This window comes from Myotis myotis, unplaced genomic scaffold (assembly GCF_014108235.1).
Source record: "Myotis myotis isolate mMyoMyo1 unplaced genomic scaffold, mMyoMyo1.p scaffold_m19_p_10, whole genome shotgun sequence".
In the NCBI taxonomy this organism is placed as follows: Eukaryota; Metazoa; Chordata; class Mammalia; order Chiroptera; family Vespertilionidae; genus Myotis; species Myotis myotis.
In genome coordinates this window covers 75,845,639-75,858,717 of record NW_023416314.1, presented here as the reverse complement: position 1 = coordinate 75,858,717, position 13,079 = coordinate 75,845,639, and positions in this window count along the sequence as shown.

Genomic DNA, 13,079 nt, shown 5'->3' with positions numbered 1-13,079 from the left:
TACTACACTGCTTTGTTAATGTAGTTCTTTTTTAAAAAATATATTTTTAATGATTTCAGAGAGGAAGGGAAAGGGAGAGAGAGATAGAAACATCATTTATTGGCTTCCTCCTGCACGACCCCTACTGGGGATCGAGCCTGCAACCTGGGCATGTGCCCCTGACTGGAACCGAACCTGGGACCCTTTAGTTCACAGGCTGAATTTCTATCCACTGAGCCAAACCGGCTAGGGCTTATATTCTTTTTTTAGTATTTTAAAAAACACTTTGTAGCCAGGCTAGTGTGGCTCAGTAGTCAAGCACTGACCCATGAACCTGGAGGTCCAGGCTCGATTCCCTGTCAGGGTACATGCCCAAGTTGAGGGCTTGATTCCCCAGTAGGGAGCATGCTGAAGGCAGCCAATCAATGGTTCTAATCATTGATGTTTTTATCCCTTCCCTTTTCTCACTCTGAAATCAGTAAAAACATTTAAAAAATTTTTTGTATCTCAATGAAACTCAGTTATTTAACCTGACTCAGGGAAGATTTGAAAGGGAATACTGCTACTCTTTGTTTTCCATGTGGAAATGTTTTTATTAGCAGAAAAATAATAAAACTACTCATAATTTTTGTTCTTAAAGCCCAAGAATATAAAAATGAACTTGTAAAAAAAATTACAAACCATTCTCTACTCGGTCTTTGACATCGGCCTAACCCACACTTTCAGTTCCCAATATGGGGATAAATCGCAAGATTATGTATTTATGGATTTGCCCTTTTCTGTAGTGTGGCTTTAAATTCCTAAATTTTAGAGATACCATATTTAAATGAAAATTAAAAAGGACATTCCAAAGTGGAATAGAAACTAGATTATTGATCATTTTAGTTTATGTACATATCTGTTCTTCAGTTAAAATGAATAATTTAGAACTGAATGGTTTCAAATAAAAGGAAGATACAATTACCTGTTAGTCTATTGTTAAACCTTATCTATTTTGTGATGTTAATCAGGAGTCAAGAAGTTACTCTGCAAAAATAACTTAAGTTTTACATATTTATCTGTGATACATGGAGAATTTACTGTTTATACCCGAACTAAATATAAGTGTTCTTTTAACTTAGCTCTTTAAAGTATTTAGAATAAGGCAACAATGAAAATCAGTTAGAAAATAGAATAGGAAATAATGGACATAATAGAAATGTTTTTCTTAAATTGTAGCCAAAATTACTTTTTTTCCTGTCCTTCCCTCCTTCACAACCTTCCCATGGACTTTTTTCATTGCCTTTAATCCAAACTCTATCACAGTTTACAAAGCCCCTAAGCACTGTCCTCCTTCTTACTGCCCTTCCTCTATGTGGCCCATTCTTAATAAAGTTTAAGTTCCTTAAATGTGCATGTTTTTTCTTGCCGCCAGTCCTTCCTGTTCCCTCAGCTGAACTATTCTTCCTCCATCTCTTAATTCTTCAGATTTCACTTTAACGTCACTTCTGTTAGCCAGATTAGATTTTAACCCTCTGGACTAGATTAGATGAGCATTCACCACACTTTGTGTGGTTGCTTGATTGTTGTTCTCTCTTGTGCTGGATCCTAGCGGCCCTTGATGATAGGACCCATGTGTATTTTGCTCACTATTGTATTCCCAGTGTCTAGTGCAGAATCTGGTTTCATTAAATATTTGATGAATAACTGAATATATGAATGGAAAGTTACAGGTAGCATTAATAAGGTAAAAACAGTTAAGTATTCACTGGGATTTTGCAATAAGAGCATTAATGACCTTAGTGTGCAATAATTGCAACATCAGGAGAAAATGTCAATGCCAGGCGTTTATATAATCCAAGAATGCTGGTATTTTATGAAAAAGTGAAATGTAGAAGCCATCGTATTTCACATTTTGTCCTCATGAAGAGAGAGCCCAGGGACCAGGATTTCACATTCCTGTCTTTTGGGTTTTCAGACTCTTCAGATAGAATAATTAAGAGAAAAAGTCCTGGTAAAAGTAAATGAAAGTTTCTGGTAGGTGCACTCCCTGTGAGCAACATTCTTGGGTGAAGAGTTCATTTACTTGGGGCAGTCAGGGAAGGCTTCATGGAAGCAGTAATGATGAAACCAATTCTCAGGTTGGAAGGACTTTTAAACAGCTGGTTAAGAAAGACCACATGAGCCCTAACTGGTTTGGCTCAGTGGATAGAGCGTCGGATTGAAAGGTCCCAAGTTCGATTCCAGTCAAGGGCATGTACCTTGGTTGCGGGCACATCCCCAGTAGGAGGTGTGCAGGAAGCAGCTGATCGATGTTTCTCTCTCATTGATGTTTCTAACTCTCTCTCTCCCTTCCTCTCTGTAAAAAATCAATAAGCTGAAACCGGTTTGGCTCAGTGAATAGAGCGTCGGCCTGCGGACTGAAAGGTCCCAGGTTCGATTCCGGTCAAGGGCATGTACCTGGGTTGCGGGCACATCCCCAGTAGGAGATGTGCAGGAGGCAGCTGATCAATGTTTCTCTCTCATCGATGTTTCTAACTCTCTATCTCTCTCCCTTCCTCTCTGTAAAAAATCAATAAAATATATTTAAAAAAAATAATAATAAATCAATAAAATATATTTTTTTAAAAAAAAAAAGAAAAGAAAGACCACATGATAGTCTGTATTCAGGAGAATGTTTTCTGCTTCAGTTGCCACTAAACTAGTTCTACTCTAGGCATGTCATGTGATATTAGTCTGGATGTTTTTCTCTTCCTCAAAATTAGGCAAGTCTTCAGCTATTAATGTTCTTGGTCGACTGGAATGTTAGGAGAAATGCAAAGTGGTTCAGTTTGGCAGCACCAAAAGAGGTACAGCAAAATAGTAAGAATGGAAAGGCCTTACCACATTATTTTACTATCTTTTACTAACTTGCAAGACGCTCAAAATCATTAAGCAGCTAATTTTACACACGTAGAAACCCATCAGTATTTAGTTCATCTTGTGACACTAGTATAAGATCAATTAGAAACAAGTCTGATATCAACAGTTAATTATGGAGTACTTAAGGTCTGTATTCAATTAGTCCTCTATCTCCAATAGCATGTCTTTTACACAACAGGCATTTAATAGGAATGTGTTGGATAGATGGGTGAATATATAAATGAGAGTTTATTTGGAATCAGTTTGATGTTTTCAAGGTGGCCTCAGAGTAGTTCAAAATGGCAAACTCGCCGAAACCGGTTTGGCTCAGTGGATAGAGCGTCAGCCTGCAGACTGAAAGGTCCCAGGTTCGATTCCGGTCAAGGGCATGTACCTTGGTTGCCGGCACATCCCCAGTAGGAGATGTGCAGGAGGCAGCTGATCGATGTTTCTCTCTCTCATCGATGTTTCTAACTCTCTATCTCTCTCCCTTCCTCTCTGTAAAAAATCAATAAAATATATTAAAAAATAAAAAAATGGCAAACTGTCTCTTTTTAAATTTTTTTCTTTTTTGTTAATCCTCACCTGAGGATATTTTTTCGATTGATGTCTTCTTCTTATTATTATCATTATTTATTTATTTATTTATTTATTTGAGAGAGAGAGAGAGAGAGAGAGGAAGGGAAGGGGAAAGACAGAGAGAAACATTGATGTGAGAGAGACACATTGATTAGTTGCCTCCTGCACAACCCCCAACCAGAGCTGGGGATCGAGCCTGCAAATGAGGTACATGCCCTTGACCAGAATGGAACCAGAGACCCTTGTGAGCCGATGCTCTATACTGAGCCAAACCAGCTAGGAACTGTCTCTGTCTTTAAAAGAAAATCTCTCTTATACTACCCATCTTTTGCATATCACTCTCTTAGTTCTCACTGTGCTTCTCCACAGACCAGAGTCTCTTGTCATATTTAATTTCCATTTACTCTATGGAAGCGAATGTGCTATTATCAGAGAGCAGGTGCCTTTAAGCAGTGAAGCAAGAGAATTCAAAACACTAGCAACAGCCTAACAGAAAGAACCCGGCTTCAGAATGAATTTTTAAAATTAGCTTTGTTTACATACACTCTATCAATGACTTAAAAACTGTAAATGGGCCAATCAGTATAAAGTCTTTTAAATGCCACTCCTCCATCAAGTTTATTATAAGATAATGTTATTTGACTTAAGTAGAAGTCAGGATGTTAGGGCTTTGCACAACCAATGCTAATGCAAATGCATTAACTTTATCATAGGAGTTTGCAAACAATCCACTATCAAAAAGATTATGTATTAAAGCACCATTCACAAAGCACTGCAAAGCAAAAACCTGCTTGTTTTGTTAAGTATGCCCATACTACTCAAGAACAAACACTGCCATTCAATGAGAAAGATGAAAAATCATCCCTGTAACTGGTACTTGAGCACTACTATATTAGCTGCTATAACAAAATGTAATAGACTAGGTGGCTTAAACAACAAAAAAAATTATTTCCTCACAGATCTAGAGGCTAGAATTCCCGGATCAAGATTCCTGGCTTGTAGATGGGCTGCTTTCTTGCTGTGTCCTCAAATGGCAATGAGAGCAAGCTCTCTAGTGACTCTCCCCACACTTATGACCTTATTTAACCCTAATTACCTCTCAGTTTCCATCTCCAAATACCACCACTTTGAGGGTTAGGATTTCAAAAATTAACTTGGTGGGACAAAAATATTGAGTGCATGATAACCACTGAGGTGTCAACTATGGCATAGAAAAACTTAAAGCTAGCCCTGAACATAGTCATCATGGATTGGCTTAAAATGATCCCTGGTCTATCAAGAGGCAAGAAGAGAATACACACCTCCCTTCTCCATTATTTCTTCAAATATTTTTTTCTGCTCTTTTCTATCTTTTCCTTCTGGTACTCCCATTACACATATGTTGTTGTGCTAGTGGTGTCCCACATTTCTTCTGAAACTTTCCTTATTTCTATTCATTCTCTTTTTTCTCTGTTCTTCGGTTTGCATAATCTCTTGATCTATCTTCAAGATTGTTTATTCTTTCTTCTGTCAGTTCAAAAGCATACTGAGTTCCTCTCATGAGTTTATTAATTCATTTACTGAACTTTTCAACTTCAGAGTTTGTTTCCTGATCACCAAAGACCCCTCATGACGTAGCCACCTTATGTTTCTCACCTAACTTCTTCAGTTCTCCCATCGCTACCCTTATGGACTCTATTCCATAGCCACACAGCTTTTTATTGCTGAGTATGCCATTTTAGACATGTTTTTTCATGCTTTTACTTATGATATTTCTTCTGCCTGCCTGGAAGTGCCCTACTTCCTCCTCTATGTGGTAAACATCCTCTAATGCTCAACTTTAACACAGACCCACTGAGAAACTTTCTACATTCCCCCTAGACAGAGTATGACCATCCTTCTTATGTGATCCCAGAGAATTCTAAAAATTCTGCCTCTATGACAAAACTTACATGGCCTGAGAGACTGAATCAGGTCAGGTGAATGCAGCTTTTCGGAGAGCTGCTATGCAGGTTAAATAGTGACAATTCTCAGACAATGGGACTTTCTGAGGTGCTCCAAACCTGTTCAACACTATCCTGCGGCTGCTTTGCTGCTATTTTATACATACTACTTTGGTTTTTTGAGGCTACTGTAGAGCTACGGAGAGTGGGATGGGAATAGAGCAAATTTTTAAAACAAATTTTTTATTGATTTCAGAGAGGAAGGGAGAGGGAGAGAGAGAGAAACATCAATGATGAGAGACAATCATTGATTGGCTGCCTCCTGCATACCCCACACTGGGGATCGAGCCCACAATCTGGGCATGTGCCCTGGGAATTGAACTTTGACCTCCTGGTTTATAGGTCAATGCTCAACCTCTGAGCCATGCTGGCAGGGTGTAACAGAGCAATTTAAACACCACAAGTCAGCCCTGGCCAGGCAGCTCAGTTTGTTAGAGCACTGTCCCCCTCCACCAAGCTTGTGGATTTGTTCCCTGATTAGGGCACATACAAGAATCAACCAATGGCCCTGGCCGGCTTGGCTCAGTGGATAGAGCATCAGCCTGCAGACTGAAGGGTCCCGGGTTCGATTCCGGTCAAGGGCACATGCCTGGGTTGCGGGCTCGGTCCCCAGTAGGGGGCGTGCAGGAGGCAGCCGATTGGTGATTCTCTCTCACCATTGATGTTTCTATCTCTCTCTCCTTCTCCCTTCCTCTCTGAAATCAATAAAGAAATATATTTAAAAAAAGAATCAATGAATGAAAAATAAGTGGAACAACAAATTGATTTCTTTTTCTCTCCATTCCTCTCTCTAAAATCAATCAATAAAAAAAAATAATAAACATCACAAATCTCTCTGTTCTGAGATCAGCCATTTTTCTCAAATGAACAGTCCTCAGGTCGTTGCAAGGCTTTGGTTACTTTCTAGAATTCTGAAAAAGTTGAGCTAGACAATTATTGCCAGTTATTTCACTGCTTTATGGGGGAGCAGGTTTTGGGAAGTCCTTACTCTGCCATTGTGGAAGTGTTTCCCAATAAATGTTTATTTAGTTAAGAAGAATCACATTACATGATTACACACACACACACACTCACTTACAGCCTCCTGACACAAAGAAAACAAGACTTACAAAAGAAGCAAAATTGTAATTCCAAACCAAATCTAAGTCCTAATTTATGTTTCCTTTTATTTTTTTCATTATTATTTTTTTAATATATTTTTATTGATTTCAGAGAGTGAGGGAGAGGGAGAGAGCTAGAAACATCAATGATGAGAGAGAATCATTGATTGGCTGCCTCCGGCATGCCCAGTACTAAGGATCAAGCCCGCAACCCAGGCATGTGCCCTTGACCAGAATCGAACTCAGGATCCTTCTGTCTGCAGGCCGGTGCTCTATCCACTGAGCCAACCAGCTAGGGCTTATGTTTCCTTTTAATATTTACTTTTAATAGGCTACCTTAGTTAATATTTATCCCATTATTTAAAGTCTCACTACTATAGACAATTGCAAGGCCTTAGGAGAAAACATAGGAAGAATGCCTGGTTCCAAACATCCAAATGACCCTTTATTTTTAAGGGCCTTATCAAATAGTTTAGTCAATGTTCCAAAGAAATGTAAACTAAAAGTAATATGCATTTACTGAGTAGCTCAGTTGGTTAGAGAGCTGTCCTGATATGCCTCAGTTGTGGGTTTGATCTCTGGTCAGAGCACATACAAGAAGCAACTAATGAATGCATAAATAAGTAGAACAATAAATTGAGGTCTCTCTCTCTCTGTCTCTCAAGTCAATAAATAAAATAATTAAAATTAAAAAAATAATAAATGCACAAGAGGCAAAATATAAGAGTTGCCATGAATAAAGTTTTTTTAATGATTTCAATTGGAAAAAAACCCTATAAATTTTATGAAATGGTTAGGTGAATGATGATATATTTATACAATAAGAGTATGCAGACTATAAAATGTTTATGATGGGTTTGTAATATGTTCTAGCGTTAAGTAAAATATGCAAATGAAAAATTTTACATACAGTAGGATCTCAGATAAAATATGTGCACTGTTTTTAAAAAATGTTTAGTGTTGGTGAGGATGCAGAGAAAAAGGAACCCTCATGCACTGCTGGTGGGAATGCAACCTGGTGCAGCCACTGTGGAAAACAGTATGGAGTTGCCTCAAAAAATTAAAACTGGAACTTCCATTTGACCCAGTAATATATATCCCAAGAAAACAGAAACACCAATCAGAAAGGATATATGCACCCCTATGCGCATAGCAGCACAATTTACAATAGCTAAGATTTGGAATCAGCCTAAGTGCCCATCAGCAGAATATAGATTAGAAAACTGTGGTATATCTACACAATGGAATACTATGCTGCTGTGAAAAGGAAGGAATTCTTACCATTTGCAGCAGCATGGATGGAACTGGAGAGCATTATGCTAAGCGAAACAAGTCAGTTAGAGAATGATAAACATCACATGATCTCACTCATTTGTAGAATATAATAAACAACATAAACTGATGAATGAAAACAGAACCAGAGACACAGAAGCATTGAACATACTGTCCAACCTATGAAGGAAGATGGGGGGTGAGGAGGTAAGAGATCAACCAAAGGACTTGTATGCATGCATATGAGCATAACCAATGGACACAGACAGTAGAGGGGTGAGGGCATGTGCTGAGGGGCTGGGAGTGGCCAGGAAGAGGTTAATGAGAAAAAAAGGAGACTCATCTCATCTAATACTTTAAACAATAAAGAATTTATATTTAAAAAATGTTTAAATGCCTCAAATGTTAATAGTGATTACTTCTGGATTGTAGAATTTTTTAAATGCATTTCTTTAATTTCAAATATTCTCCAGTGTGCAATTATTTCTATTTTAAGCAATAAAAGTAAACTGCTTTAAACACAACTCCTTTCTTCATCCAACTTGGAATCATAATGCTGGACTTAGCTATTGGCTGATAATGAAGAGCTGGAGAGAGTATCTACCAAGTTGCAATTTGTTAATGGCAGAGCCAGTCTATAAACAAGTTCTCCTACCATGAAGTCTTCATACTTCGCTGACTACAGGGAGCAAGCTTTTGTTGGGGCTCTTTTGTTGTGCCCATTGGTGTATCCAGGTTGCTGGCTTCTTTAGCTCTAACTCTGGAATATATGAGGCAAAAAAGAGAACTTGTTATGCCAGGTAAAAGGAAACTTTATGAGGTATAATTCTCAAAAAAATGGTTCTCTGAAATTCTGCATTCTAATTATCAGTGGTACATGTTAAAAATGATGATGCCCAGCTGGCGTGGCTCAGCGGTTAAGTGTTGACCTGTGAACCAGTAGGTCATGGTTTAATTCCTGGTCAGGGCACATGCCTGGGCTGCAGGCTCCATCCCCAGTGTGAAGCATATAGGAGGCAGCTGATCAATGATTCTCTCTCATCATTGATATTTCTATCTCTCTCTCCTTCTCCCTTCCTCTCTAAAATGAAAATAGATTTTTTAAAAAATGATTTGTTTATTTTATCATAATTTTTAAAAATTATGGAGATTCTCAGGTACACCACCCCAGAAACAAGAAATAAAGTGGAATGGAGGACAGGAAGTTGCATTTAAAATAGCACATAATAGTAGAAGGTATGTTCAGTTTTAAAAAAATTAGAATGTAATTTTTAGAGTATATTTGAAGTCCTCATAGATCCAGGATCTTTGGTAGCCTCTAAAAGGTCATTATAAGGACATGAAAATCTAATTTATGTGAAGATGGATCAAACCTGTTAAAACACACTCATTAGAATTGACATTAATCTGTACCAAGTAATATAAACTACTTCTAAGAAAAATATTATTTTTAAAGGACAAAAGAGGATATTTTCATCATGGTGTATATTTAATCTTTTATGATATTGAAATAGCCTAAATAAATAAACAAAAGTTTAAAAAATAGAGAGGAATTATAAACTGTCCCCCCCTATAATATCCAATCATTTTTAAAAATATATATATTTTTTGTTTCAGAGAGGAAGGTAGAGATAGAAACATCAATTATGAGAATCATTGATGGGCTGCCTCCCACACACCCCCTACTGGGGGTCAAGCCTGCAACCCCAGGAAGTGTCCTTGACCAGAATCAAACCTAGGACCTTTCAGTCCACAGGCCGATGCTCTATCCACTGAGCCAAATTGGCTAAGGCATATCCAATAATTTTTAAAGGCCAGCCTCAAGGCTGTCTCATATCAAGACTTCCTTGCCCAGGCCAGGTAGCTCAGTTGGTTAGATCATCCTCACAATATGCCAAAGTGGTAGGGTCTATCCCCAGTTAGGGCACATACAGGAATCAACCAATGAATGCGTAAGTGGAAAAACAAATCAATGCTTCTCTTTCTTGCTCTCTCCTTCCTTTCCTCTCGCTCAAATCAATAAAAATAACTTTTTAAAAAAGACTTCGTTTCCCGGATGTTCATCATCTAATGTACTCTTGTTCAAAATTTCTTTAATGGGCAATCTTGTTGTACTCTATTTAAAAATTAAGATTAAGCCCTAGCCGGTTTGGCTCAGATAGAGCATCTAATATTCCTACTGCATAGAGGAGTGGTTCTCAACCTGCGGGTCGCGACCCCTTTGGGGGTCGAACAACCCTTTCACAGGGGTCACCTAAGACCATCGGAAAACACATATATAATTACATACTGTTTTTGTGATTAATCACTATGCTTTATTTATGTTCAACTTGTAACAATGAAATTGGGGGTCACCACAACATGAGGAACTGTATTAAAGGGTCGCGGCATTAGGAAGGTTGAGAACCACTGGCATAGAGCATCAGCCTGCAGACTGAAAGGTCCTGGGTTCAATTTTGGTAAAGGGCATATACCCGGTAGGGGGCGTGCAGGAGGCAGCCGATCAATGATTCTCTCTCATCATTGATGTTTTTATCTCTCTTTCCCTCTCTGAAATAAATAAAAATATATTTAAAAATACATAAAAATTAAGATTACAATGGAAAGAACCCTGGAAAAGGTAACATACTAACCAGTTCACACAAAATTTATCAATTATGTACCAGATCCTTTCCAGAAAATAAGTTTTAATTCCCTTCTCTTTTTAGTATCCTCATTTTCCCCTAGCACTTGGCCCCATCAAAATATGAGAATGAATATGGGATAAATTTCCTAAACACAAATAGTCTACTACAAATTTTGGTAGGGTGAACTTGGTTAAGATATAAACCTGATATGTGATTCTCCAAAATTATATTTTCAATGTTTTAATAGTGAAAGATGGCAGATTACCACCTTAATAAAAATTTTAAAAACTCCAAAAGAATCTTACTCATCATTAGTTTACATTGCTAGAGAAACCAGAGGTGTTGATTGGTTGTTTTGTTTGTTTGTTTATAATATTTTTAAAAATATGTCTTGATTGATTTTAGAGAGAGGAAAAGGGAGAGGTCGAAACATTAATGAGAGAGAAACGTGGATCAGCTGCCTCCTGCACACCCTGTACCGGGGAATGAGGCAGCAACTCGGGCATGTGCCTTGATGGGGAATTCAACTGCCACTGAGACACACCAGCCAGGCTATAACTTAAATTTAGGTCTTTAAGATAACTTGTTATGTAAAATTATTTATTTATCTAAGATGCACTTACGCTGAATTTATCTGAAAAATAAAAAAGTCGATATTAAGAAAAAAATTGTAAATGTAAGATTATAAGAGAGGGTTTCGCGTGCCAGCAAAAGTTACTGGCATGCCATTTTTGGCACGCATGCCAGGGGTTGCCCACCCTTGTCATAAACTGTCTGATTGTAATACTTGCTAGAGATGAGAGAAATTTTTTATCAGTTCCTTTTAATAGAGGTTCCTAACCATTCAACTTTAAAAAGTATGAAGCTGATATTTTTCAAAAGCTCTGTTTTCTGATAGGGACAATCAAGACATCTACTCTGTGCCCAACACTACAGATACTGAGAGAAATCTGAAAGGTTAAATATGCTTCTTGCCCTGGACCATTCTCCAATCTTGTTAATCAAGATGTGTATGCTGAAATTAGGTAGCATCTATCTATACAAATAGTAAGGTACTTGGTAAATGCCATTGATGGTCAGAGAAGAAATATATCAAGATAATCTGAAATATATGTCCAGTAAAGAAGGTGGGATTTGAGTTAGGCCTCCAGGTACATAGAATGTGGTTAGGTAGAGAAGAGGAAAGAGAGCATTTCAGGTGAGATAGACAAATATAGTACAAGCTGGTAAAAATTCTTTGATAGGTGATATAAATTATCAAAATGGTCACTGAAGTAACCAACCTTACCAAAAGACCCAATATTGGCGTTTGTCAAGATTTGTTTTCAGAAATAGGAAGAACTTTTTTTCTCTCAAGTAGTGAGGATGGACTTGTGTGTTCATGCAGTTATGTAACCTGGGACAGACTAAAGATACCAACAGGCCTACTGTGAGCTGGAAACTGATCCTAAATTGTATCTTATCTCTGAGCAGTAACCAACAGAGAAATTACAAAGGAAGTTCCTTTAAGGGAAGTGAGGCCAGGTTTTATAACCACCAGGGGGAGAGAGCACATAAAAAAAGGGCTAAACCATTAGCAATCTACTAAATCTTAGGAAGAGCAATTGCCCACCAAACTCAGGCCCCTAGGGACACAGCTTCTTAGTATGTATTTTATGAAACAACATGTAGAGCTTCTTCCAATAAGCTAAGTAATGAGCTCCCACTTAAACACCATTCTAATTTATAACCTGCTTCCTCCTTCCAAGAAGACATTTATTATATGTACAAAAGGTTTAAAGTAATTGCAAAATACCCAATTTTTTTTAAAAAAGGGTAAATATCTGGCAGTTGCATTACTGTTCTCTTAGGTCACTCATCCTTTCAGAGGTACCCCAACATCGGACCCCTGGATTCCCTGGTTTCAACTTGCCCTTAACAGTCCTCCCTCCCCGCTTCCCTCGCCTTCACTCCCTTTCCACAGCCAACTCTGTCCCCACCCGTCTGACACGCAGTTACTTTGGAGGCAGCACCCATTGCCTTGGCCGCCAGCCCGAAGGCCAGCCAGATGCCCTCCTGACTGTGACCTCTAGACGTTGCTCTCCTGGGCCAGATAAAGATTTGTTTGGTCTTTACATGGAGAGAATGTGTGAAAAACCAGATGCTCTTATTACCATGACATAATTTCAATAAGCACTTATGTTCCAGACCCAACTACTAAAATGCTGAACATCAATTAGTTCGTGTAATCTTCATAAAAAACCCCGCGAAGCGGGTTCTAATACTACCGCCGCGTCCCAGGTGAGGACGCTGAGGCACAGCGAAGGGTCGCAGAGCTCATCAACCAGGGAACGTGGTTTGCGCCCGGCTGCGCAGGGCCCCTCGGGCACTTTCCCTCGCCTGCGCTCGGACGGTGCTGAGCGGCTGTGGGATGCGGGCCGCGTGGGGGCACAGACAGACTTGCTACCTGGCCATTGCTCGCGTGGGGAATGGCCGGCGTTCTCCTTGAGGCGGGGCCCGCACCTTCCCCTCGTGCGCAGGGCGGCTGGTTACCCGCGGCCCCGGCAGGCACGTGACTGGCGGTGTGGGCGCGCGGGGGCCGCGGTGGGGCGGGCCAGTCCTCCGTCGGGGGCGGGGCCTGGTGGGAGCCCCGCCCCGTCCGGGACCAGTTAACTGGCGGC